Consider the following 27,765-nt stretch of genomic DNA (forward strand, 5'->3'; position numbering starts at 1 on the left):
GGCTTTTGAGTGCACGGCAATAAGGCCAAGCGCTTATTTCAGGGTTGAAAAGAAATATAAGACAGGGTCTTACTTTCAGCAAAACACAGTAGGTGTTCGATGCTCTACTTGAGCAGGAAAGGGATTCACCTTCAATCCACCAGCTATTTGGAAATAAAACAAAAGCAAATTTGTAGTACTCTGTAAATTTTGCATTAATTCTGCAACTAGCCAGGGGAGGAAAGTTATGCTATTGGAGGAGATTAGCATTTCTGAGTCATGATAAATCACAAAGTTATGTTCTAATACAAATTAAGAATGATGGAATCAGCCATATAATCCCAAATTCTTGATCCCATAATGGAAGATAGAAGATAGTCTGTATGCATATTAGTAGAGCTACATTTTATGATTATTGCCTATGAAGAAGAGGAAAAAAATATGATATTTTGTGTCTCAAGATTTTGGTTTTTATCCAGCATCATGCTTTCACTGCATACAAATAGAAAATTTATCTATCTAATCCTGAAAGTTTGCAGAGAAGCCGTTGTGCTTTATGTCATAAAATGATATACACTATGTAAATTTTATGATAATTACGTTTTTATGATTAGGTGCAGAAAGCATAGGCAAGAGCTAGTATGGGTTTAAAGGATGCCAGACAGAGCATTCATTGGACTAGTATAGTAAGCAGAAATTTATTTATTATTGGTCAAGAAAAGGCAGGATTGATTTCAATTTTCTTTTTTTAAAAAGGTGATCGCTATTTAAATATTTTGAAATCTGACTTCTCAGTGATTTGTTGCAGTAGTTGTTGGAAACAGCTTATTTTGTCATGGAAAGTGAGGCATTGAATACCAAAGTTGCTCCAATAGTTCTGCTGAACCTCTCAGTGAAATTCAGCACCATTTATCTTGATAGTCTTGTAATTTTATAGCCTTGACCATTCTAAGACTCGTGGATAGTGTTTTGTCTAGTTACAGTATGTCTTCTCATAAAATATTCTGATTCTTGCTTTTTTATTATAAATTTGTCCACATCAACACTGATATTTTTGATCTTGGCTACCACTGCTTTGCTAAAGATATGTTACAGTTGCTAAACACACTATGGAAATATTGAATTATTTATTGCCTTGAAGCAATGATGGAAGTGGATATGGGTTAAGAGATTCATTCTCAATAGAATACATAAATCATAGATGTGGATATAACTGACCTGAATAAAGATGTATTCCCTTGGAAGAATTGGCTAACAGCGTGGTATCCTTTTGGTCATATAAAATGGTTGTTGTGCCCTTTTGTACAGAAAACAGATCACATTACATAATTGGAGTCCTTATTTACCCTCTTTTAAATAACACGTCTGTTTAGGGAAACCCTACGAGAATATTTTGAAACTTAAGCTAGACTACACATGATATCAATGTATTTCAGTGCATTTTGTCAGCTTTCTATCAATTGAACCGGCTACTAAGTTGTTTCCAAGAGCTAAAGAAAATAGGGATACAGTGATCCCCCGCTCGTTGCGAGGGTTCCGTTCCAGGACCCCCCGCAACGAGCGGGTTTTCGCGAAGTAGCGCTGCGGAAGTAAAAACACCATCTGCGCATGTGCAGATGGTGTTTTTAACTTCCGCAGCGCTAGCGAGGAGCCGAAGATTGGGGGCGGCGTGGCTGTTTTAAAACGTCGCCGCCGGCATGGGGGGCTTCCTAGCAGCCCCCCAAACCTGGGTTGGGGGTCCGGGGGGTGCTGGAAAGCCCCCCATGCTGGTGGCGACGTTTTAAAACAGCCGCCCCGCCCCAATCTTCGACTCCTCGCTAGCGGGCAGGCAGGCGGCTCCTCGCTAGCGGGCAGGCAGGCGAGAGCTAGCGCCAGCGAACGGCTTGTCCGCGCTCGCTCTCGCCGCTTTGGAGCTGAGTCCTGAAGCGAATTCGCTTCAGGACTCAGCTCCAAAGCGGCGAGAATGAACGGTGTGGGCGGGCGAAGGGTGGGCGGCAGCGAGGAGTTTGCGTGGGCGGTGGGGAAACTCCTTGCTGATGCCCGCTGCTCGCCCTCCCGCCAGCAAGAGGGGGAAGACCCAGGGAAGCCGCCCAGCAGCTGATCTGCCGGGCGCCATCTACGCATGCGTGCCCATAGAAAAAAGGGCACGCATGCGCAGATGGTGTTTTGACTTCCGGGTTGAAAAATCGCGAATTACCCTGTTCGCAATGGTCGGGGACGCAATAACCGGGGGATCACTGTATACATGGCTGTATTTATATCTAATTTGGGAGAGTGCTACATGCATTCATTTATTTCATTCAGTCACATACTGTGCATGTCATTTAAAGCATATGCAATATTTTTAGCTCATGCTAAAATAAAATATAATAATCTATAATATACTGTTTGTATTCAACTTTCTATTTTATAAATTATTTTTGATGTAACTGTCCATAATGTAGATTTCTTCAAATATACATTTTGTAAACCTGTTCTCGAACACATTTGTACAAAATGGTAGTGTAAAGAATAATGGATTACATACTAAATGTATTATTGTAATAGTGTCTATATTGATGGATCACATCATTTCAAACTATTTTTTTTCTTTTTCAAATAATATAATTCAAGGGGTTATTTATGTTATAAAGCTGAGATACTGAAATAAATATTAGCTTCTTTCAAATAATTTTTCCTTTTAATTTTTCCTTCAGATTCTTGAATGTCCCACAACAAAAGATAAGCTACAGTATGTTCACATGAACATGGAAACACCTTTATTATGTTTGTGTTGGTTCATTTAAGAAAAACAGGATGATAAAAATTATATAATCCTTGACTTTTATATAATTGTAAGCACATCACCCCCAAAGTTATTTTTCACCTTTATTTTGCTTTTTCGGATGTTTAAAGCATTTGCATGCCATTTTGGGATTGCTAGGCTAGTATTCCAGAAGTAACCAACTGTTTTGGTTGTCTATCTTCACATCTGAAGCTATGTGGCTCCATCTAAATTGTACCTGGCTTTATGCATGTTTGGTTTCTCCCTTGTAGGGTAAAATCTCTCCCAATAAATGGCAGCAAGTGAAGTTGCCCCGGAAGCGGAGTAAAGACGCTGAGACATTGTATGGATTAAATAAAGGGTCACTTTATTAATTAACATAAATTTAAATAATGTAACTTTAAATACATAAATTTAAATATTTAAATTCAACTATAACTAAGGACCTGCAGAGGCCAAAACTAACGGGGTGGAAATTCCTGCCAGAACCTTCCTTGGCAACATTGGGCATAACTCCTTGCTGAACCAGGTGAAAGTAGCCAAGTTTACCTGGATCCGAGCCATGCCCCTTTGGCGTGTGGGAGGAGCTCACCCTCCAATCCCCCAAGGGAAATTGGATCCGGTGAGTCCCATGGGCATCTTCTCTCCAATCCCCGATGTTGTTCTAACCTCTAGTTCCTGGAGAGAGGCGGTCCATCACCCTTTTAAAAGATGCCCAAAGGAGCATGCGCGGTCACTTCTACTGCCCATTTCTGCCCCTAACCTGCCAAACGCCAATGACCAAAGGGAAGCCTAAATCTAAAATCTATGTGCGCCGCACCCCCTAACCATTCCATCCGTACTGTCAGTGTGGAATAGGTGAAAAAACGGTCGCCTCTAAAGGGGAGGCCGCAAAAAATTCCTATTCGGCCCTGAAGCGACCTCCTAGAGACACACTGTTGATAGCGGAGGGTGGGCGGGTGTTCACTTCGGGAATGTGCAGACCAAGGAGGAGGTCCCGTAAGGATCGCCCTTAAATAGGGCGATCTGGGACCTCCCCTTGGGCCCAGCAAGCAGCGCACCCCTTTGGCGCACTGCCAGAAGCCGAACTTCCGGTTTTGCCAGAAACCAGAAGTTCAGGGCTCTGTGGAGCTGCCCACAGCATCCCCCTGCTCCGGGGGCAATTTCGGCCGGCGGTTTAAGCTGCCGGTTGTGCATAAGATCCAAGCAATCATTTATTTCTGAAGCTGGCAGATTAAAATCAGTCACTGGTTTCTTGTACTAATTCAAGAGCCTCAAGTTTACATATTGTATATGTAACATATTTTTACTATACTTTACCTATATAAGTGTATGTGTTACACAGAATGTTATTCAAAGACAATTCAAGTATGCATAGAGCTAATAGGATCTGTCATTCTGGAAGTTTTTAAAATAATTGATAAAAATATAAGGAAAAGAGTCACATGTATTCTTCAAAGTGTGGATACTGTAGTAACCTCCTTTGAAATATAACAGCAATTTTGATATCTAGCAAATACAGTGATCCCCCGTTTATTGCGTCCCCAACCATTGCGAACAGGGTACTTCGCTATTTTTCAACCCGGAAGTCAAAATACCATCTACGCATGCGTGTATGGGCACGCATGCGTAGATGGCAACCGGGAGATCAGCTGCTGGGCGGCTTCCCTGAGTCTTCCCCCTCTTGCTGGCGTCAGCGAGGAGTTTCCCCACCGCCCACGCAAACTCCTCGCTGCCGCCCGCCCTTCGCCCGCCCACGCCGTTCATTCTCGCCGCTTTTGAGCTGAGTCCGGGAGCGAATTCGCTTCCGGACTCAGCTCAAAACCGCCGATAGCAAGCGGCAAGGAACGGCTTGTCTCGGCGCTTTCGAGCTGAGTCCGGTCAGCTCGAAAGCGCCGAGACAAGCCGTTCCTTGCCGCTTGCTATCGGCGGTTTTGAGCTGAGTCCGGAAGCGAATTCGCTTTCGGACTCAGCTCAAAACCGCCGATAGCAAGCGGCAAGGAACGGCTTGTCTCGGCGCTTTCGAGCTGAGTCCGGTCAGCTCGAAAGCGCCGAGACAAGCCGTTCCTTGCCGCTTGCTATCGGCGGTTTTGAGCTGAGTCCGGAAGCGAATTCGCTTCCGGACTCAGCTCAAAACCGCCGATAGCAAGCGGCAAGGAACGGCTTGTCTCGGCGCTTTCGAGCTGAGTCCGGGAGCGAATTCGCTCCCGGACTCAGCTCGAAAGCGCCGAGAGCCAGCGCCCCCCGGACCCCCAACCCGGGTTGCTAGGAAGCCCTCCATGCCGGCGGCAAACAGCCGCCCCGCCCCCAATCTTCGGCTCCTCGCTAGCGCTGTGGGAGTAAAAACACCATCTGCACATGCGCAGATGGTGTTTTTACTTCCGCAGCGCTACTTCGCGAAAACCCGCTCGTTGCGGGGGGTCCTGGAACGGAACCCTCGCAACGAGCGGGGGTCTACTGTATATCAGAGTTAGCTAAAGTATGAGGAATAAAAATAAGCCACTATATATTGAGCCTAGGTTAAGGTTAGTCTGGTTTTGGGTTAAGCCTAGGATATATTATAAACAAACATTAATACATTATCTTTAATTTCATTGCTATTTGAAAAGTTCACAGCTACCCCCTTCCCCCGCCACACTTTCCCAACCAGGGAGGGGAATGAACTAAAAAGAGTTTGTTTCAAATTTCACTTTGGTAAAGTCAGCCATTTAATTCTTACATCTGCATTTGCAAAATATTTCCAAAATTATTTCTACTACCTCTTTCGCAAGGTTTTTGAAAAGGTAATAAAGCCTGTGAAGTGCTTTATAATGATGACAGGACAATATAATCTAAAGCTGTTTTTACATGTCAGGCTGGAGAATTTAACCAGCTATAACAAAATCCACGCAATGTTTAAATTTCCTGAAATAATGGACCCACACACCCCATCACTAGTATGGGTAGGAAAAGCTAAAACACTGTGTTTCTGAAATGTTCACATTAAAAAAAATAATTAAGTGACACTATCTCACAAGTAATGTATGCATGGTGTCTTAGCCATCTTGTTTAACACAGCTTGATAGTAGAGACTGTTATGCTCACTTTCTAAATGACTGTTGAATGGTTGTAATTTTCAATAAATTTAATATCTTAGAAATTATTGAATTGAGTAGCAAGGAATTAAAGTAAACAATTAAGTCCACCACTTTTTACGAGCCACGAAAAAAAGTAGAAAGAGTATAAATCTTTTTGAGAGATCTCTCTCACACATTTCATACTTCAAAAAAATAAAATAAAAATACATACCTGGAAGGCTGGAGGTTGTTTGATAAATCGTGTTTGTAGCTATATAGCTTATGCCACTGTATGTAAGACAAGGCTTTGGATACTGAGATAGGAGGCCTATAAATTTAATAACTAAACAAATTTGAACTAATCAACAATATTATCAACTGTCCAACTAGTGAACACAAAATAAAGCAGCACTATCGGGAGATTAGAATTCCCAAAAGTAAAACTTTATTAGATACACCATATTGGTACTGAAGAAAAAAACCCAGCACATAGTAACAAGGAAGAAAATAAAAGCAGGACAAACTATTTGCTAATAAAGTGCAATAGGATGTATCTTCTATGGACTTTCCATCGATGGAAGAGCTTCTACTTGAGAAAGGAGTCGGCAGTTCCAGTCATTTATTTATTTTATTTTATTTATTTATTTTGTTCAATACACAATGAGGGTTTTAGTGGGTATATATCTATATACACATAGTAAAATACATGATGAAGGTTATAGAGGAGATACTCATAGTAAAATATATCTAAGAAATAATAGAAAAGAAGATAAAGTAATAGAACATATCAATGAAAGAATAGAAGAAGAGATATAGGAATAGAAGAAAGGTATAGGAGATATAGGAGAGCAATAGGACAGGGGACGGAAGGCACTCTAGTGCACTTGTACTCGCCCCTTACTGACCTCTTAGGAATCTGGATAGGTCAACCGTAGATAATCTAAGGGTAAAGTGTTGGGGGTTTGGGGATGACACTATGGAGTCTGGAGGCACTATTCTCCCCACTCAACTTGGACCCAACTCTAATGCTGCTCCCAGGGAGAAAAGAATCAGGATACAGCTTTCTCTTTCAAGCCTGATAATGTTTAGGAAGCAGAAGGCACATAAAAGTTTCCACCTTACAATAAAAAGACAGGGTTTTGGCCAGGCAAAGCTTCCCTGTTACCACCGCTACTGGTGTGGTTGTGTATGCAGCTCTGTGTGACTGGTGAGATTTGGTTTCTGTGCCTGCAGAAATCTCTCCTACAAGGACAATCACACACAAGAGATTTCACTGATTTTCGGCATGCGTAGAATAAAAAACAAGGTCAAAAATTGGTGAAATCTCTCACACGTGAGCATCCTCGCTTGAATTTGGCTTCCTGCGCATGCTCAGAAGCCAAATCTCACGTTGGCTTGCCCACCGGCCCACCAGTCAAGCGGAGCTGCCCATGCAGCTCCAATTTCACTACCACGCTATAGAGTTGCCTGTACCAGTAGGAACGCAATACTGGTTTTGGCCCAGTATAGTTTAAGTTCAGTCCTATTCAGACACAGTTCCAATTCCATCTCTAAAAATGAAGCCTTACTGAATTTTCTTTGCTTTAGAAGTTCAGGAGTGCAAACTTTTGCCGTTCTTTTTGAATATTAAGAAAACAGGTAACAAAATGATTGCTGTATAGTATAGAGAGGGGCGCATTCATTGTGAGGAACCTATACAAACATTGCAAATGTAACCGATAATGACAATAATCCACTTGTGGCAAAATTGCAGGTATATTTTCAGCTGTCATAATGGTGCTCACAAATGCAGCCCAATCTTTTTAACTATTTAGATAAACAATTTCCATCACTTAACTTACCAAAAGTGGATACATTTGAGGATCATGGAAGAAATTAAATCTCTTTTCTACACTTAGTTGTGCAGCATTTTCCCCTTCCCCCCCTTTTTTTTCTATGGTGTAGTGGCTGATAAGTTCCTATTTCACCTTTACATAACTATTATTGTTTCAATTTCTGTACTTAATGCTCTTTTTTGGGGAACAAGCTCTTCCAAACTGAGCTATGGTAAGAGATTATGTGATGATAGAAATTCATTCCCTCCCCCTCTCTCTTACACACACACACGGAGGGAGAGTGGGGAGAGAGAGAGGGAGGAGAGAGAGAAAGAAGGAGAGAGAGATAAAGAATTTCTGCTAGAGGAAAAAATATTTCCTTTTTAGAATGAAGAGATACATCCTGAATCAGGAGCAAACCACCGCTGCCTTGAAGACCTAAATGTTCCCCTCGGCATAGAACATCTAGGTTGGGTGAACCTGTCATTTCTTTGACATGACTGTGGCTATATGATTTGAGTTGGATTGCTCTCAGTTGCCACTATGTTATTATTCTACTATTGTTCTTATTTTTTTTAATCTTTTGTTAATTTTTAATCCTGTGTTCATTGTCCAGAATTGTGATTGTGAGTTGGCTAATATGTTGATACAAACAAACAAACAAACAAACAAACAAACAAACAAACCCACAAACATAAAATTATTTTCTTTAGCTTTCTTTTTTCAATATATTTCAATATTTTAAAATATTTGGTATTTTCAAATAAAATGGAATTTAAAAAATGGAACAATTATCCATCTCTCAAGCAGCCTTGGAATTGAACTGATTGAAATTCTCAGGAATCTGGAGATATATGGGACAAATTAAGACAGAAGAAGCAATCAATCATATTTATTTGATCAATGGCCAAAAAAAACTGAAATAGAAGAAAACAGACATATTTGAAAAGATGGGTGAAAACATTTAGCTAGAATATTAGGTATAATTAATTTATTTATGCTTGTACGTGTATCTGTTTAAATGCTAAAATTTTGTCTCTGCTGTTTATTTTCTCAATGCAAGCTCAGTAATGTTATGTTGCTTGGAATTTATGTACAACCGTTTCCTCTAAGGAGGAACAGACCAATATTATCTTGTTGCCTTGCCTAGAATCTTATATTTACCTTTACATTTTTCTATTGGCATTCTTTTAAGATGCAGTCAGTGATTTGAACAGCTCCCTGTTTTTATCTTCTCCATCTCTGAATGTTTCTGCTCAGTAATATTTAAAAGATATACAGCATGTTTTTAAACTCACTTCCCCCCTCTTTTTTTAAAAAAAATATCCCCATTCTGCTTATCTCTGAGGAATTTGGCCTATCTCTCCACAACAGATAAAAGGCTGATTTCCCTAGTGATTCCTTCAATGCTACAGGAATTTTTAAATTTTAAGTTAAGAGAAAAACAGCACAGGCTGTGGGAGTTACCTGTGGGTTAGGGGGAAATGCTGGGTGAGGTACCTCCCGAGAAATTTGGTAGTGACAGCAGGAACTCCAAATGGATACTCAAAGAGAAGAGTGACACAAAGTTGATTGACGCAAAGAGCTTCCGAGATAAGAGGCTTGGGCCCTCCACTTTTCTGGCTATAGACACAGATATGCTATCCATAATAATCCCACTTACTCATTATTAAACCTGGAGTGCAGTAAGTGAACAGGCTTTTGCATGAAGTAACTAACTGAAAATGCAGAATCATGGTCTGAAAGAAAGAGAACACACATGACATCCAGGCACTGACTGAAATAAATCAATGTCATTTAAAGATAAAAGTTGCTGACAGAAATTAGATTATTCTGTTCTGTTCTGTTCTATTCTATTCTATTCTGCAGAATGAAGCTGCGAGAGCAGTCATGGGCTTCCCAAGGTATGCCCATGTTACACCAACACTCCGCAGTCTGTATTGGTTGCCGATCAATTTCCGGTTACAATTCAAAGTGTTGGTTATGACCTTTAAAGCCCTTGATGGCACTGGACCAGAATATCTCCGAGACCGCCTTCTGCTGCACGAATCCCAGGGACCGATTAGGTCCCACAGAGTGGGCCTTCTCCAGGTCCCGTCAACTAAACAATGTTGGTTGGCGGGCCCCAGGGGAAGAGCCTTCTCTGTGGCGGCCCCGACTCTCTGGAACCAGCTCCCCCCAGAGATTAGAACTGCCCCTACCCTCCTTGCCTTTCGTAAACTCCTCAAAACCCACCTTTGTTGTCAGGCATGGGGGAATTGAGATATCTCTCCCGGGCCTATACAATTTATGTATGGTATGTTTGTATGTATGTCTGCTTAATAATGGGTTTTTAAAAAATATTTTAAATTGTAAATTATTAGATTTGTTATGAACTGTTTTATTGTGTTGTGAGCCACCCTGAGTCTACAGAGAGGGGCGGCATACAAATCTAAATAATAATAATAATAATAATAATAATAATAATAATAATAATAATAATTATTATTATTATATTAGTATCTAGACAAAGAAGTACACATGGGCACAATGATATGGTCATAATGATTTAATCAGGAAAGTGCTGCCATTATATATTTGCCTCCCAGTAATTGAAGCAAGGTCATATGTTGAAGTATTTGCATGGTAATGTGCATGCCATTTTCTAGCCCCAGTGACGATGCTCATGATCACATGATGATGCTCAACTTACTTTCCAAAGCACCGTATAAAGTGAAAAGCAATGGATGTAAACTAGCCAAGGAAAGAAGCAACCTCGCACTAAGGAGAAATTGTCTGACAGTGAGGACAATCAACCAATAGAACAGTTTGCCTTCAGAAGTGGTGGGTGCTCCAATACTGGAGGTTTTTAAGAAGAGACAGGACAGCCATTTGTCTGAAATGGTATAGGGCAGTGATGGGGAACCTTTTTTTGGTTCACGTGCCAAAAGAGTGTGTGTGCGTGTACTACCACGTGCACACGTGCTCATACCCATTCCCTCCCCCCACACATGTGCAAACCTCCATGCTGCCAATGCACATGCACACAATCCCCACCTGTCCCTGCGTATGCACTCAGGCTTCATTGAAGCCTGGGATGGAGAAAAAACGGGGAAACCTGAAGTTTGGAAAACAGACCTCCATTTTGCCGGTTGTGCTGTTTTTTTGCACTCCGGAACCTTCAGGGAAACTTTATGAAGCCCCAGAGTGCAAAAAAACCCGAGCACAATGGGCAAACCGGTTTCCCCATTGGTTAGTTTTTTGCACTCTCGGGCTTCAGAGAAGCTTCACCAAGACTGAAAATCAGCTGGCTAGTGTGTGAATGCGCTCTGGAACTGACAAAGGGCAATGCCTTCCGATATGGCTCTGTGTGCCAACTCTGGCACATATGCCATAAGTTCATTATCATGGGTATATGGTTTCCTGGTAGAACAGAGGGTTGAACTAAAAGACCTCCAAGGTCTTCCAAGGTCTTCCAACTTTGAGAGTGTTCTAATTGTTTTATTTGTTCCTATATTACTGCCAACATCACGGGGAGAACTGTTAATCAGTGTCATTTTTTCAGATTACCACATTTGATTATAACTGGATAAACTTTTCATAAACACTGTTCATATGATAAAGTATGCTGTAGTTCATGAAAGCTTATGCTTTTTAATCAATTCTGCAAAGGTGCTACTGGAATCTTCCTGATTTTGGGCTACCATTAATTAACATGACACTCCTATAATGTTGTTGCCAGTAATGTTGTTGCCAGTAATTTAAGGGCATCAACAAATATGCTACCCGACTCATTCTGATTTTTGCAATCATGTAAGTAATAGATTAATGGTCTTGTCCTGAATCCAGTCATGTGCTAAAAAACAGTAAAAACTATAATATGATACAAAATTGCAGTACAAATTGTAAACAACAAATACCTTTTGAATGCTTTTATTTTGTTCTTTATTGCATAGTATTAAGATAGTGTTACTTATAAGACCTAACTTAACTAAGAACGATTGTAACAGGTAAAAAAGTTGGACAAGATCTGTAAACTGAACAAACAAAATGTGATATATGTATTTATGAAAACAATAAAAAGAAATTTAAAAAAACAGTAAAAACTGGAACTGGAAAAAAAATCTACATTTTATTTTCACTCAGTGCAATTTTATAATTAATTATTATGCCATTTGTGCATTTAATACTTTTGTATACTGCATGCAACCACTCCATGCAACTGTTCACATCACTTAATAAGTCAATAAATGCCAGTCAATATACAGAATAAAATGGCCCAATAAAACATAATAAAAAGACAATCCAACTTCAAAGCAACAAATAATCATGATGCGATTCCAACAGTGAAAATCAAAAGCAGACACAAAGGCATTCATTGTTAAAACTGGCAATAGTTACAGTAAAGCATAGCTATCAGACAGGGGGAAATGTAGTTTTTTGTGCAAAATGTCAATCAAGGGAAAAAAAGAGATTTCACAGCATTTTGTAATGACTGTCCCTTAACTACAGAGCACTATTTATTCAGTGAACCATGGAACAGAGAAGAATGACAATTGGATATCATGAACTACTTTTTACATATACTGTCATGTAAGAACTAGCTATTGTTCTATCTTTTAATGTATAGTACATCTCTCACCATACACATACCTTTTGAAAAAAAAATCCCCATAATATCTCACTGACACTTTACAAAGCAGAAGCAATGAGTAAGTTATTGAAGGCTGAGATGAGATCAGAAACCGTTACTCCCTTTCCAATTTTGTTAGACTGCAATATAAAGAAAAGTTAACTTCTAAATAACTTTTCACTCTGATTCCCACTCTGATTATTAGTTCAGAAGTATGGGTATGTGTAGAATATTTCTACAAAAATATTATTTTTGTGATAAAACAGTATATTGAAGGAGGAGTCATTAGAAATGGACATTAAATATCTCCCATCCCACAGGACATTGTAGTCATACAAAAGTAATGCAATGTGATCTTTATTGTTTCAGATTTTTCATAGTTTTCACCTTTATCTAACTTACACCATCTCAGATTTTGAAGGGGAAAACATTTGTTCATTTAAAAGGTAAGCAGTTGCTGACATTGCTACAGTCTTTCATGGCTGTATCTTCCCTTTACTTTATGAGATCATTTGAGAAATTACTTTTCATAATTTTACATTCACATTTTCAGCAAAAAATTGTACAAAGAATAATTGATATTATTAAATATACTTTGAAGGCTATGCTTTGCACAGGAATCAAATATCATGTTTTTGCTTTTGAGTTATAACATACTTATCAGAGTTTATTGCAGAAAAATCAATTTCCAGAAACAAATACTGATTCATCTGGATTCATTAACTTTTTAAATAACATAGTAATATATATATTTACAATACCACAAGTAGATTATTTCTTCAAGTTAACACAAGCAAGAGAGTTAGGTTCATTTCAGCAGATCAGACAAAGAGAGAACTGAGAGTACAGCGTGGACCTGAGAGCAGAATGGGCTGAGCAACGCCCAGCCTTAAGCTTAAATTTTCAGTTTCGATTCTCTGCACAGACTCAGAAGTGTTTAGCTCTCATTGGCTGATTTACTTGCTATGCCTATTCATTGGCTGACCTTGTTTACATGGTTCTCCCAGTTCATAAACATGCTAACAATACTGCTATTAATTACAGGTGCAAATAGTAGATTAGATATAAATATATATTCAGTGCAATAAAAGACCTCATAGAGGAGATGGGTGGCAAAACATGTAAAAAAATAAAATGTAATTAATTAATAAATAATGTTCCTTTCTCAGTCTTAAAAAAGGTTTTACTTGAAAGGGCTGCTGATAAAGGGTTAGACTTTATTCTCCCTACTAGACCCTACTCAAATGAAGCCATTAAGTAATTGCAACGAATAGAGACTCAGAGACAAAACTGTGTGATTTCATGACACCATTGATGAATGAATGAAAGATCCTTGCATACTAAATTTAACCAGTAATTGTCTGCTCTGAAATTGCTTTAGTTTCTAAAGCAAATTTCTTTTCTTTCACTGCTAAATGTCACTTCCTTGCCAGATGCATAGTCCACATGCCCATGACTGAGAGATAGCTCATGGCCATGTATACCCTCAGAGACACATTAACTCAGACTCGCTCTCTGCTGGAGATACAAATGATTTGGCCCTTTTAAAACAAACATAACTTTGGATTACTTGGGGAATATGGCTGGATAAAGAATGAAGTTTTCTACCTTCCTTGCAGCCTCTAATTAAAGTGAAATCTCCAAAAATCTATCAAAGTCTCAGGGGGAAAAAAGCAAAAGGCTTTTGTTGCAGGAAGTGGCTACCCCTACAGAGATAGATAAAACCTTTAGCCAGGAATTTACCCTAGGCATGTTTTGTTTGCTATATTGTGCTATTTATATGCATTAAATTAGGCAATGGTATGTAATTTCAGCCTTTTTTCAGACTGTTTTCATGAAGTTATATGTATACTATTGATTTGTTTTATGGATGGATGTTTTATCAGGGCAATAACACTAGTTATTAAACTAACAAAACAGACTGTGGGGAATATTTTACAAAGCCTCCCTGAATGATTATTCCATAGACTTTTAATCTAATTTTTACCAGTCCTACTTTATAAAAGCCTTCCCCAAGCCATGACCTCTAATATATGTTGTACTACATAGTCCTCAAACTGCAGCTGGCACAGGATTGCTGTAGTGTTGTGATGTTTTCCAGATTTGTAAACATCACAATACTAAAAATTTGGATGGCATCATGATAGTGAAAGTTACAAGATTCTTACTATAAAAATACAATATGCATTTTAATAATAATAATAATAATAATAATAATAATAATAATAATAATAAATTTATTGCCATTGGCAACGAAAGTCGTGTGACACCCAGAGACCAGTCCCACCATACATAAAGTCAGAATATGTATATTTAAAAATAGAATAAAAAATAGAATAAAATGTCCCACCCACTACAAATTCCCCACCCTGAACCACTCAACCATCTACATGACAAACCGAGTAATATTGTCCAACAGTTCACTGATGGTGACCCTTTAGTTCGTTGTTAAGTGCGAGTATAGCTCTGGGATAAAAACTATTCAGGAAACATGTGGTCCGATTTCTAGTTGTTCTGTATCTTCTGCCAGAAGGCAACAGTTTTAGTATATTAAACATACATAATACAAACTAAACCAAATCAAACAGGATCCTTCTTTGATTTTGATGATGCTGTGTGGGTGTGCCTGGTGGCACAGTACCATAAACCTGGCTTCTGCGCATGCTTAGAAGAAAAAAATTCAAAACAATTTCATTTTTTAAAAAACAAGCTGAAAACAAGATGGCAACTGCAATCACAGTCCCTTGGCTTTTGTCCATGCTCAGAAGAAAAAGAATATTGTGAAGTTACCAGTGGCTCGTTACTGGTTTGGGTGAACCGATCAGAACCAGGAGAAACCCACCCCTGTAGCCTACCTGTTCAATTGAGAATGTTGCAAATGACATTCAGGTGACCCAGATGCTGCAGTTGTTATAAATGGAATCAGATTACCAAATGACCAGATTGCAATCATGTGACCATGGACATGCTGTCATGTTTTAAGTGCAAGGATTGATCATAAGTCATTTTTTCCAGTGCTGTGGTAACTTTGAATGGTCGCTAAATGAAAGGTTGTAAGTTGAGAATTACCTGTATAAATAATATTTAATGAATTAAATTTAGCAGCTTGCTCAACAAATTTTAATTTTAATACTTTTTGTCTGCTTGCTTGTAACTTTAATGGGTTACATTTGCAATCCTATGTGTGGGTATCTAGAAAAACATCTATAGAGACCTACATAGAATTGCATTTGTAAGAAATATTTATTTGTTATTTATCATAATTTCTTACTTTAGCAGCATAAACTGGGCCCTAAAGATATCCCTTAAGTTAGCAGTATCCTAATAAAACCATCAATTACACAAACTTTAAAATTCATATTTCCCATATGCCTTTCTCCAGTAAATAATTGAACTTCACCTGTAGAAATAATCAAACAAAATGTAAATATTTTCTTAATGGACCTTTGGGAGTTTTACTAAAAAAAGTTCAATGGCAGGTAAAATCTCAGCATTTTAAAGTGAAATCTGGGCAAGAAGCAAATATTCCATACAGTACTAGAAAGATGGGCAAAAAAGACATAGGTAATTTTCATAGGCATATAAATAATAATTATTCTGGGAATGGAATAGAAAATAATATTACAATACTTTAACTGATCTCTAATAAAAGGAGGTTTCAGAAGTGGTACATTGATTTGAGGAGATTTATATGAAAATAAATAGCTTGACACAATTAAATAGAGAGTTGATCACCTATACTTTTAATTAAAGTAAAAATTCCCAATAAGTAAATCTGGCAAAGGAGTAAAACTGAATTTGCACTTGACCAGCCATGACAGCTCTATTCAAGATGGATTTTAAAAACTGACCCATATGAAAGTGGGAGCATGAAACATAAGAAACATGAACAGGGAGCTCAATATAGTGAAAGATGAAGTGAATCAACCACACATTGATATCTTAATTATGAATTAGTTAAGATGAACTGGAATTGGATATTCTTGATCAGAAAGGCACAATGTTTTTTACTCAGTGTAGATGTTGCAGGTTACAGGATAATTATTTTATTTTATTATTTTATTTTATTTATTTATTTTGTCCAATACACAATGAGGGTTTTAGTGGGTATATATCTATATACACATAGTAAAATACATGATGAAGGTTATAGAGGAGATACTCATAGTAAAATATATCTAAGAAATAATAGAAAAGAAGATATAGTAATAGAACATATCAATGAAAGAATAGAAGAAGAGATATAGGAATAGAAGAAAGGTATAGGAGATATAGGAGAGCAATAGGACAGGGGACGGAAGGCACTCTAGTGCACTTGTACCAAATTGTTTGTTAGAGAATAGGTTGTTAGTTTCCAGGTGGAGGGTAATGGATTGATTTAGGATTGATTCCATGACTTTGCATGTGACGCAGCATAGAGAGATTGATTGCTAGTTTTCTACCAGACTGGGATTTCTTTTTTTGAAGATGTGGATGACTGTGGCTGGTGACCATAGATTTGGTAGGGAACTGGTCATGAAGGATTTTTAAAAAGATTATACTTAGCGGTTCAGCTATGGCCATGGAGAGTTTTTTTTAGGAAGTATGAACATAGTCCATCAGGACTTCAATGAAGTCTGTCTGTGTTAAATCATTGTATTTGTGATATGACTAGGGAATTTTGGGCATGAGCCACTGCTGTTAACAAAGACTGAGCCAAAGAATGTGTTGAAGAGGTTAGCTTTGACCGTTTCATCAAAGCATTATTTGTTGTTGGGTCCTTTTAGTGGTGGATGGGTTTCGAGTTCTTGAGTTCGTTATTTACAAAGTTATAGAAGACGTGGTTGGATTTAGTGCACAGAAGGTTTTCCTCTTGTTTGCTCTAATAGTTGAAGCATTCCGTCTTTGTTTGGTGGCATATATATTTTGTAGCTGTTTTTGAAATTGGCTACATAGCCTGTTTTATTTATGTGGATAAACAAAAATCAAACCTAATTAGTCCCTACAGACCTGGCCAAGAAATCCAAATTGCTTGCTATATAGAATAGAATAGAATAGAATTTTATTGGCCAGGTTTGATTGGACACACAAGGAATTTGTCTTGGTATATATGCTCTCAGCATATATAAAAGAAAAAGATACATTTGTCAAGAATCATGTGATACAACACTTAATGATGTCATAGGGATCAACTAAGCAATGAAGAAACAATCAATATTAATAAAAATCTTAGGATATAAGCAACAAGTTACAGTCATACAGTCCTAAGTGGGAGGAAAAGGATGATAGGAATGATGAGAAAAACTAGTAGAAATAGAAGTGCAGATTTAGTAAAAAGTCTGACAGTGTTGAGGGAATTATTTGTTTAGTAGAGTGATGGCGTTCGGGAAAAAAACTGTTCTTGTGTCTAGTTGTCTTGGTGTGCAGTGCTCTGTAGCGACCTTTTGAGGGTAGGAGTTGAAACAGTTTGTGTCCAGGATGAGAGGGGTCAGTAAATATTTTCCCCGCCCTCTTTTTGACTCGTGCAGTATACATGTCCTCAATGGAAGGCAGGAAGGGGCTGGGTAGTGCCTATATCTGCTTTGAGTGTTGGCTTATTGTTTTCCTTTGTTCTTCTCTCTTTTCCTTCTGTGCATATGGGCATCTGGGATGTGTCCCATCTGTTCCTCCCCCTCACTCAGCTCAGGCCTCGAAGATAGCTACCTTGGGAGAGCTCTGCCTCTGATGCTGTTTCCCTATCAGGGACTTCCAAAGGCTCTGAAGGTAGCTCAGGCTTTCCCTCAAAACCCTCTTCATCTGACTCTTCAGCTATCTCTGCTGATAGCTGACAGGCCACAACAGAGCTAGATAGATGATAGATAGACAGATGGTAGATAGATAGATAGATAGATAGATAGATAGATAGATAGATAGATAGATGGATGGATGGATGGATGGATGGATGGATGGATGGATGGATAGATAGATAGATAGATAGATAGATAGATAGATGGAGATGGAGATGGAGATGGAGATGGAGATGGAGATGGAGATGGAGATGGTGATGGAGATGGAGATGGAGATGGATATGGATTTGGATATGGATATGGATATGGATATAGATGGTATATAGATACAGATATAGATAGATAGATAGATAGATAGATAGATAGATAGATAGAGAGATGATAGAGAGATGATAAATAAATTTAAACTTCTTTAAATGATTAGGACCAGTCAAATACTAGCCCTATTTAAATGGCTTACACAGAGCAGCAAGAAGTAAGGAGATGGAATGAGACTGTAAAGACAAAGCAAGGAGAAATGTTTTAAAAATATGCATTCTATTTTTCATCCGAGTGCAGGGAATTGTGGTAAACTAAGCTCCAGGATGTGCTATGTCATTGTGACTTTTGCTTCAATAAATGGTTTAAAAATGTTCTGTCTTTCAAAAAAGTACACTGTGAAAATAGCAGTTGTCGTAATAATCTTTAATTGATTTCAAGTTTGTTCTAATTTCCTCCTTATTTTCCATAATTTTAAAAGACAGCTGTTCCAGTTGTTAGTAGTGCAAACAGATACTTTACAAAATGTGGAGTGCAATGTATAGCATTGGGACTATCCATCTGAAGCTGTATTTCTACACTGTCTAGTCTTATGCATCATTTATGGAAATGAATATTTTCCCCAGCCTATGCTTAGGCAGCGGCAATAAAAGAACTTAACAGTTCTTCAGATCCCATTTCCAATCTCAAATGCATCAGAGATATGTTAGTTCTCTGACACTTTGCAATTTCTTACAAAGCCCTTATAAAAAAAAACAACAAACCCAAATCACAACAACCCAACACTTTTATTTTATTTTGTCATATAGTGATGACACTTATTATGTAAACCAGTGAGAAAGCAGTGGGGTGTACTATGGTGTACTATGGATATCTCTGGGCAGTTTGTAGTGAAGCTGAAAAGTGTAGTAAAAGGGCAATTATATTTGAATCATTAATCCTATACAGTTGTTGCTGAACTACATTCTGTTGCCTTCCATTGCCTCCCATCGCAGCTAGTGCTATTCTGTGATGAGATGGAATAAAATCTCAAACGGATACTGTCCATTAGTTCCAAAAAGAAAGACCAAACTATTTGTAGCTTTTGCAATCATTCACTTACAGAAGAGACTGTTGCACTCTCTAAATAACACACTTGGGCAATCAGTTCTTTACACATTGAAATAGCAGCATGAGGCCTTGGAGAACATGTAATTGAGAATAACAGTGAGAAGTTAAATAATCAAAGTGCCTGGAAAATAAAATATCGGCGTATAATCAAGGATTTTAGAGATCTATTTTCTACCCACAAAAATGAAACACTAATTTTCTTTTTTCATTTTTTTAAAATGGTAGAAATAGGTAGAAAATAGGTAGAAATAGGTAGAAAATAGGTAGAAAAAGCCCCAAGGACTTATACCAGTGATGGCAAACCTTTTTTCCCCTCGGGTGCCGAAAGAGCATGGGCGCGTGCTATCATGCATGCATGAGTGCCCACACCCATAATTCAATGCCTGGGTAGGGCGAAAACAGCTTCCTCCGCCCCTGGAGGCCCTCTGGAGGAAATGGCCTCTTTTCCAACTTCTGGTGGGCCCAGTAGGCTCCCATTTTGCCCTCCCCAGGCTCCAAAGGCTTCTCTGGAACCTGGGGGAGTAAAAATGCCCTTTGTGGAAGCCAAACAAAACCCTCTCAGAGCCTCTGTGCAAGCCAAAAATCAGCTGCCTGACACATACACACACATTGGAGCTGAGCTAGGGCAACTGCTCATGTGCCAGCAGATATGGCTCTGCGTGACACCTGTGGCACCCGTGCCATAGATTCACTATCACTGACTTATACAGAATGAAAAATTTAAAATATTCATGTGGATAGTTTTCCCCATGAAAAGCATTTCATTGGAGAACATCTGCTTCAATAAATTTTAATTAGTTTTCCGAGTCTGCGGAGAGGAGCGGCATTCAAATCAAATCAAATCAAATCAAATCAAATCAAACCAAACCAAACCAAACCAAACCGAACCGAACCGAACCGAACCGAACCGAATCAAATCAAATCAAATCAAATGTAATATTGTTAAAGATTACAATGAAGAAGGTAAAAACGAATGGAAGCTAAGGGAAACAAAAGAATGTGAATAAAAAATAGAGAAGGAAAATGCACAGTATAAAAGAGAAAATAATAATATAGAGTGGTAAAGAAGAAGAAAAATATATAGGTGGCATTCCCTTGCCTCCCAGAGCTCTAAACCCACCAGAGACCACTATTGGTAAGACTTCCAGGGAAGAAATGGGATATTTCAATAGAGGCAAGATTACTATAGGCACAGAGATGTAAAGATTCAATACTTCCCACTATGGGGGAATTGTGGATGCTGACAAATTTAGCTGAAATTGAGTTCTTTGATTAGAGTCAAGAAATTATTTACATTAAAACTGGAAGCCTCTTATGGACTCCTTTGCATAAAAATGAAAAAAAAATAGGCCATATGTTTAATGATTTTGATGGTTAGACAAGAAAGATAGAAAGAAGAATGATATATAACTTTAGAGAGAAAGGTTAGATATATTTTGTACGAATAAATAGTTGTGAACAATATAAAAAGTTACTTCATTATATCTTTTTTCTTTCTTTTCTATTTCTCTTCAACTTTTTTTTCTTTTCTTTTTGTGCACTTTTTGCTTTTTCTTTGATTTCTTTCTTTTCTTCCTTCCTTTACCTTACTTGGTATTCATTTTTACTTTCATGTTTACAAATTTTAATAAATATATATATAAGCTTTTTTCTTTTCCCAAAAGATTTCAAATAATTTTGTAATAATAATAATTTTAATAATAATTTTGTAATTTTGTAATAGAATAACAGACAAACAAAATTGGAAGGGACTCTCTGGTCCAACCCTCTGCTCAAGCAGGAAACCCTATATATACATTTCAGACAAATGGTTGTCCAATCTCTTCTTATAAACCTTCAGTGTTGATAAACTCACAATCTCTGAAAGAAAGTCGTTCTATGATTAATTTTTCCAATTAAGAACAATTAGTTAAATCTTTATTAAGGAGAAATTAAGGAAATTTCTAGATTTCTTCTCTCCTGGATAAGTTTCCATCCACTGCTTCTTGTCCTGCCTTTAGCTGTTTTGGAGAATAGGTTGACCCCTTCTTCTTTGGGGAAACCCTTTAGATATTGGAACACTGCTATTATCTCACTGAAGCACTTCTTTTCATTAAACTAGACATACCAAATTCCAAAGTCTCCAATCCTTTTCCTTTTCTAATATCTCCCTCCTATTTTGCCTAATGTTCCTGATTTTGGAGAGTAGCTGTCACTTCTCTTTTAAAACCCTAGAATGATGCCATATAACTGTTTGGAAAACAGAGCTTCAACCCTTGCATAGGATCATTGAACTGGCTCTACTTATGTTACCAGGGGAAAAGAAAAATCTGTGGAAAGAAGACAGTGCTGAAAAATTTCACGCAGGACAGTGGGGAAAATATTCAACATCATCCCTTCCCTTTTGCCAACTGCAAACAGGACAGAAGGTTTTTCAAGGTCATTTTTAATACCTTTGACAAAGGACCAAACATTTACTATCTTACCACTTCAAAACAAAAACCAATGTTATTTGGGAAATTACGAAAGATCCAAGCAAAGTAAATATTCCTTTCTAAACCTCTATTGAGGAATAATGGGACAGATCCATCAGTGCACACAAATTGAAGAAAAAGCACAAAATAGATCGATATAACCATACCACCATGCCAAGGAAATCTTTTTGTTTAAGCCAATTATCTAAAAAACTGCCAAGTAGATCCCAGGAGAAGAATTTGACTCTCATGCCCTTCTGCAATAGTCAGGAGGGAGGAAGGGAATCTTTTTAAAAAGAGATATTTGCTGCAGAGAGTTTTCTAAAGAAAACATTTCACTGACCATTTTGAGTTAAAGTATAGGCGGTTATAAAAACCTTGTAAATCAGACCTGTTGTTTTACTTACCACCCCCTCATTAATTCCAATATTATTTTTCAGAATGAAAAGCAGCTACATGTACTTTCCAGAGACCTCCGCCAGGAATTATATAGGGCTAGCTAGTTTTGAACAATGTTTAGGATGATTAGTCAATGTGTGATAAAAAAATAAAGGATTTTTGTGTTACTCACAATAATTATTTGCTGTATTTTGAACCAAATGATATATTTTTTTTGCAGTATTCCACAAGAAATCACAGAATTATACTGCACAAAGCTACCACTTTATGGCTATTACCCATCTATGGAATATTAAACATGACGATATTTAAATCCCAATTTAAATATGTTTAGGAGTCTGATATAATTGCTGAATAGTAGAACAACTCATGTGTTTATTTCTTTGTAATTGTCACTGATTAAGCAACAAGCTGGATAAAAAGCTGCGTGTATTTTATTCTCCCCGCTATCCTCAAAAACCTATCAAAAGAAACGTTTCTATTGTCTCCTACTAAACCGAAAAGGATTTATAATTTGATGATATGTGATACAACCAAGCATCAGCAAAGCAAGGTTATTACAGAGCAGGTTATCGGTAGAAATGATTTATACTCAAGGTAGTAGAAAATAATATAAATTTCTGAAAAGAAAAATCCAGACAGCACCCTGACACATCAAATGAAAGTTACTTGCTCCTTGGAGGATAATTCAAAAGCTTGTTTCCCAAGCCACAAAAGTGAATTTTGCTGTTTCCCTTTCGCTGTAAAGAGAAGATTGGAAGACTAGACTGGAATTGTTATAAGATAGAATGACACACATATAAACACGCACTATAGAAGCTTTTAAAACTTGTTTATACAATTTTAAAAGTTAAGGATAAGGAGCTTTCATTTTAGGGAAAGCCGTCTGAATAGCTTAATAACAGGTAGAACTATTAATGGGTAATAATTATAAATTACTAATAATTAATAAGCCACTGTCAAATAATGATTAAGAAATTAGTCCTTAATCTATGCTAAGTTATGAAAATGTCCTGGGCCATTTGTGGCCAGTTACACTCTATTAACCCAGTGTAACATGTAGGGTTGTTCTTGTGAAAATAAAAGGAATAGAGATCTCCATCCAGCGGTGGGCTACTACCTGTTCTGGTAGGAATGCCGTTCTGGCAGGAACGCTGTTCCGGCAGCGGAGATGAAGTGCGTAGACCTGCTCTATTGCTGCTGGGCGTGCACGTGCCATCCACGTGCAGCCAGCGCGATTCCGGTAAAAATTACTGATGTTTTGCTTCTGCGCATACGCAGAAGCAAAGAAACCAGCAATTTTTACCCAAATCTTGCTGCTGCAAGGACATCAGTGTGAGATTTTGGCTGCTGCACATGCACAGCAGCCAAATATTGCTGTAAAATCTAGAGCAGCAGCTAGGCCTAGCAAGCAAAAACCGCCCACCTGAGCTCTGGCCAGGTGGTCTGCTCTCTACTCTTCAGTGCCGCAGGCATCTCTCAGTGCATGTGGGAGAGCACAGAGCTCGGGGCCGCCCTGCCTGCTCCCCATGCCATTGCCCATCAGAGCCGTGCGGTAGAGTGGGCAGGCCGCTCATGGTGGCATCAGGGGTGGTGGGTGTTGTGGTAGTGGCTGGCAGCACAGCAGGTTGATGGGAGCCAGCAGCTCCCATCACTCATGGTGGCATCAGGGGGTGGAGGGTGGTGGGGTAGCATGGTGGGGGCTGGCAGCGTAGTGGACGATATGGGAGCCGGCAGCTCACATCACTTGTGGTGGCATGAGGGGGCTAGGGGGCAGCGGGGCAGCGGGGTGGGAGCTGGCAGTGCAGCGGGTGGATGGGAACCAGCAGCCAGGGGACAGTGGAGGCTGGCAGCTCAGCTCTTACCTTATTTTGCCGGTCGCTCACAACCGGCAGCTCTTGTCTCCATTTTCTGGGGTTTTTTTGCTTCCACGCATGTGCAGAAGCAAAAAAACCCTGGAAATCGTGTGCATGTGCATCTTTGCATAGGCATGGCACAGGGGTTGTGGTCCTGAAGCATTCCAGTAGGGCTGGGATTGGTGCCCCCCCTGTCTCCATCCAAAAGAAAAAGATATGACTAATATAATGTAATATATACCTAAATGAAGCTACAGAAATGAGAAAAATCCTGTATCTTCAGAGCCGCTTGCTAAACTATTTTCAAGAAATATTTGCTTATCCTTGATTGGCAGATTCAGAGTCATTTTCTCCTTCCATTTATTCTTAAAGGAAGTCCCAATTTAAATTTTGTAAACAAAGAATAAATAAATGAGAAGATACCCCCAGCCTTTTAAATGCGTGAGAGAAAAATATGTAAATATTTGACAGCTAAGTACAGCTGTCTAAGGACAGCTAGCCTGGGAAATACCAGGAAACACACAAAATCAGGTGAGGTACAGAACAAGAGCAGGGCTAGGTCAGTGGGCTAAGATGACCAATACAGAAGTCAGGAAAAAAACTGTGAACCCACAGAAGACAGAAAGTTGACAAGAAAATTGTCACAGATTGCTGTGAGAATATGACAATAAGGAAGGCGTTGCAAGAAGAAAATGGACAGAACAACAATAAAATCAATGTTCTCATCACAAAAGGCAAGATTCTCCTAGCAAAAAAACTCATTCTGAGGTTATAGTTAAAGGTCAAGTTTCTTAAAAACACCATGACATCTATCTCCCAATAGGCACTGAGTTTTTGACCTTTTGAGTTGCCCAGGTTAAAATAGCTACACAATGAGTCTGATCTAAATTACACTAAAATGATCATCTTGATTGTATGGTTGTGTGCACATATAAGCAGAGGACATTATTTATGCACAGAGTATCATTGTTCTTTTATTTTAAAAAAGGTGAAATGAAAATAGATGAAAACCAGCACATCTAGCTTTGACAGTTAACAAAACAATAAATTTCTTTTTTTTTCTGTATCATTTTGTGCCAGCCCAAAAAGCGTTTGTATTTTCTTGATGAGATTAGAAAACAAACAACATGGTTTATAATTCATTTCAGAAAAGAAGGAGAGAAGGGATTGGTTTCCATTTGTTTCAGTAATAGGAATTTTGCACTGGGAATAATACATCCATTTTATTACCTTATGTGTCACTATTTGCTAAAATTACTGATATATTTTGCCACTAAAATACTATTGTCTATCATATGACCAAATTTGAATAGCTCTGGAAGAAGTGATTACCTAATCAGAACATCAATGTGAATTGCATGAATGCCGCATAATACATGAGATATATTTACAACTGAACTTCTTTCAACAAAGTATGTCATAAAGCAAAGCTTTTGTTTTAGTAATCTGTAGCATTGAAAAAGCTGATTGGAAGTTTGTAGCAATTTGATATTGAATTTTTTTTCCAGTTTCCCTATTAGGGTTCCCCCCTCCCCCAGAATGCCTTTGATTACAAGAGTTATTAAGTAGTATTTACTGCATATCACATAGCTAAGAAAAAGGAGAATAATACAAAGGAGAATAATACAAAGGAGAATCATGATATGAATCCAGAAAGCCGGTATGTAGAACAACATAAAGAAATCTTACAATAGCTCACCCATCTCTCTGCCCCAAGACCTGGAAGTCTACAGTAGTATTCCATGTCTTTTGGAATCTCATCAGGGTGGAAACCATATATGAAGAATTCTCAATTCTTGTTTTGCTCTACTAAAACCAGATCATTAAGAGGAAGTTTATCTGCTGAAACTAACTTTTTCCCATTTAGATATATATTTATATTGTGTGACAAATTTTTAAAGTAGATTCAAGAATTTCTGATAGATATACACTGCTCAAAAAAATAAAGGGAACACTTAAACAACAGAATATAACTCCAAGTAAATCAAACTTCTGTGAAATCGAACTGTCCACTTAGGAAGCAACATTGATTGACAATCAATTTCACATGCAAATGGAATAGTTGTGCAAATGAAATATTCAATGAGAATATTTCATTCATTCTGATCTAGGACATGGTATTTGAGTGTTCCCTTTATTTTTTTGAGCAGCATATTTTACATGAATCAGATCAGCTGACCAAATATTATACTATTTCTCTCTTGCCATTCTTGGCATTTCATGGTTATCTGGCAATTTCACAATAGGATGATGAAAACAACAGTGACATAAACAGTGAAGGGCTACCAAAAATCAGAAATTTTTATTCCTCATAAAAATGTATACAGTATAGGAAATTATTACAAAGCTGTGAAAATATAGAGTAAGGAATTTGCAAAATAACTTGTGAGCTATTCAAGCATGGATTATCTAATTCAAGTAATACAACTAAAGCTGTTTGGAATCATAGAGTTGGAAGGGACTCCAGGGTCATCAGGTCCAACCCCCTGCTCTATGCAGGATTCACTAAACCATCCCAGAAAGATGACTGTCCCTGTTTGAAGACCTCCAGTGAAGGCGAGCTCACCACCTCCCATGGCAAACTGTTCCACCGGTTTATCATCCTTACCATTAGAAAGTTTTTTCTGATATCTAATCTAAATCTACTCCCTTGCAGTTTCCTTCCATTGTTTCTATTCCTTCCATGTGCTAATGAGAACAATGCTGATCCCTCTGCTCTGTCACAGCCCTTCAGATATTTGTAGATGGCTATCAAGTCTCCTCTCAGTCTTCTCCTTTGCAGACTAAACATTCCTAGATCCTTATAACCATTCCTCATAGGACATGGTTTCCAGACTACTCACCATCCTTGTAACTCTCCTTTGAACTTGCTCTAGTTTATCAATGTCCTTTTAAAATGAACTAGTTAAAATGAACTGGAATTGGATATTCTTGATCAGAAGGTCACAATGTTTTTTATTCAGGACATAAAAAACAAAGAAGAAAAATGGTAATGTCTTAGTAAGAAAGGATGTAGTCAAGACAGTATTTGGTTACACTGCAAATGATGGCTGAATAATATCAATTATACTTCATGTATGACAACTATCCAAGTTTATGCTCTAACCACTGATGCAGAAGAAAAGTAGCTTTAGGACTTTTATGTTCAAATTGCTTTGAACTTGACAAAACATAAATGAAAAAAATGTATTGCCCGTGGTTGGGCATTTTGAGGAGGAAAATGTAGTTGGATTGCTTGGTCTAGGAAATTGAAATAAAACAGAAGAACAATTTATCAATTTCTGTCAATCCAATGATTTCTTCATTACTAAAATAGTTCTGAAATAATAAAAACAATACCCATATAGGTAGACATCACTGGGTGAAATATAGAGAAATCAAACTCACTATATTATTGGTAGGATGAAATGGAATTGCTCAGGTATAACAACAAAAATATGGCTGGGTTGATTGTGGAAAAAACATGAATTGCTCACATCTGAGTTGTAAAGCTGAAAAGGAAGAAGAAAACCAATGAGTTTCCACAATAAGATCATCAGCATATGTTCATCATTTTCAAGGAGAACATAAGAATTATTTTAGAAGTCTTGAACTTCACTGATCAGTGCTGGAGGAATTTAAAGAATGAATATAAAGTTAAGTTTAATGTGAAAAAAGACTGCCAAAGACCAAAACAACAACCAACAGAAGAAAACAAAT

Source organism: Erythrolamprus reginae, chromosome 1 (genome assembly GCF_031021105.1).
Source record: "Erythrolamprus reginae isolate rEryReg1 chromosome 1, rEryReg1.hap1, whole genome shotgun sequence".
In the NCBI taxonomy this organism is placed as follows: Eukaryota; Metazoa; Chordata; class Lepidosauria; order Squamata; family Dipsadidae; genus Erythrolamprus; species Erythrolamprus reginae.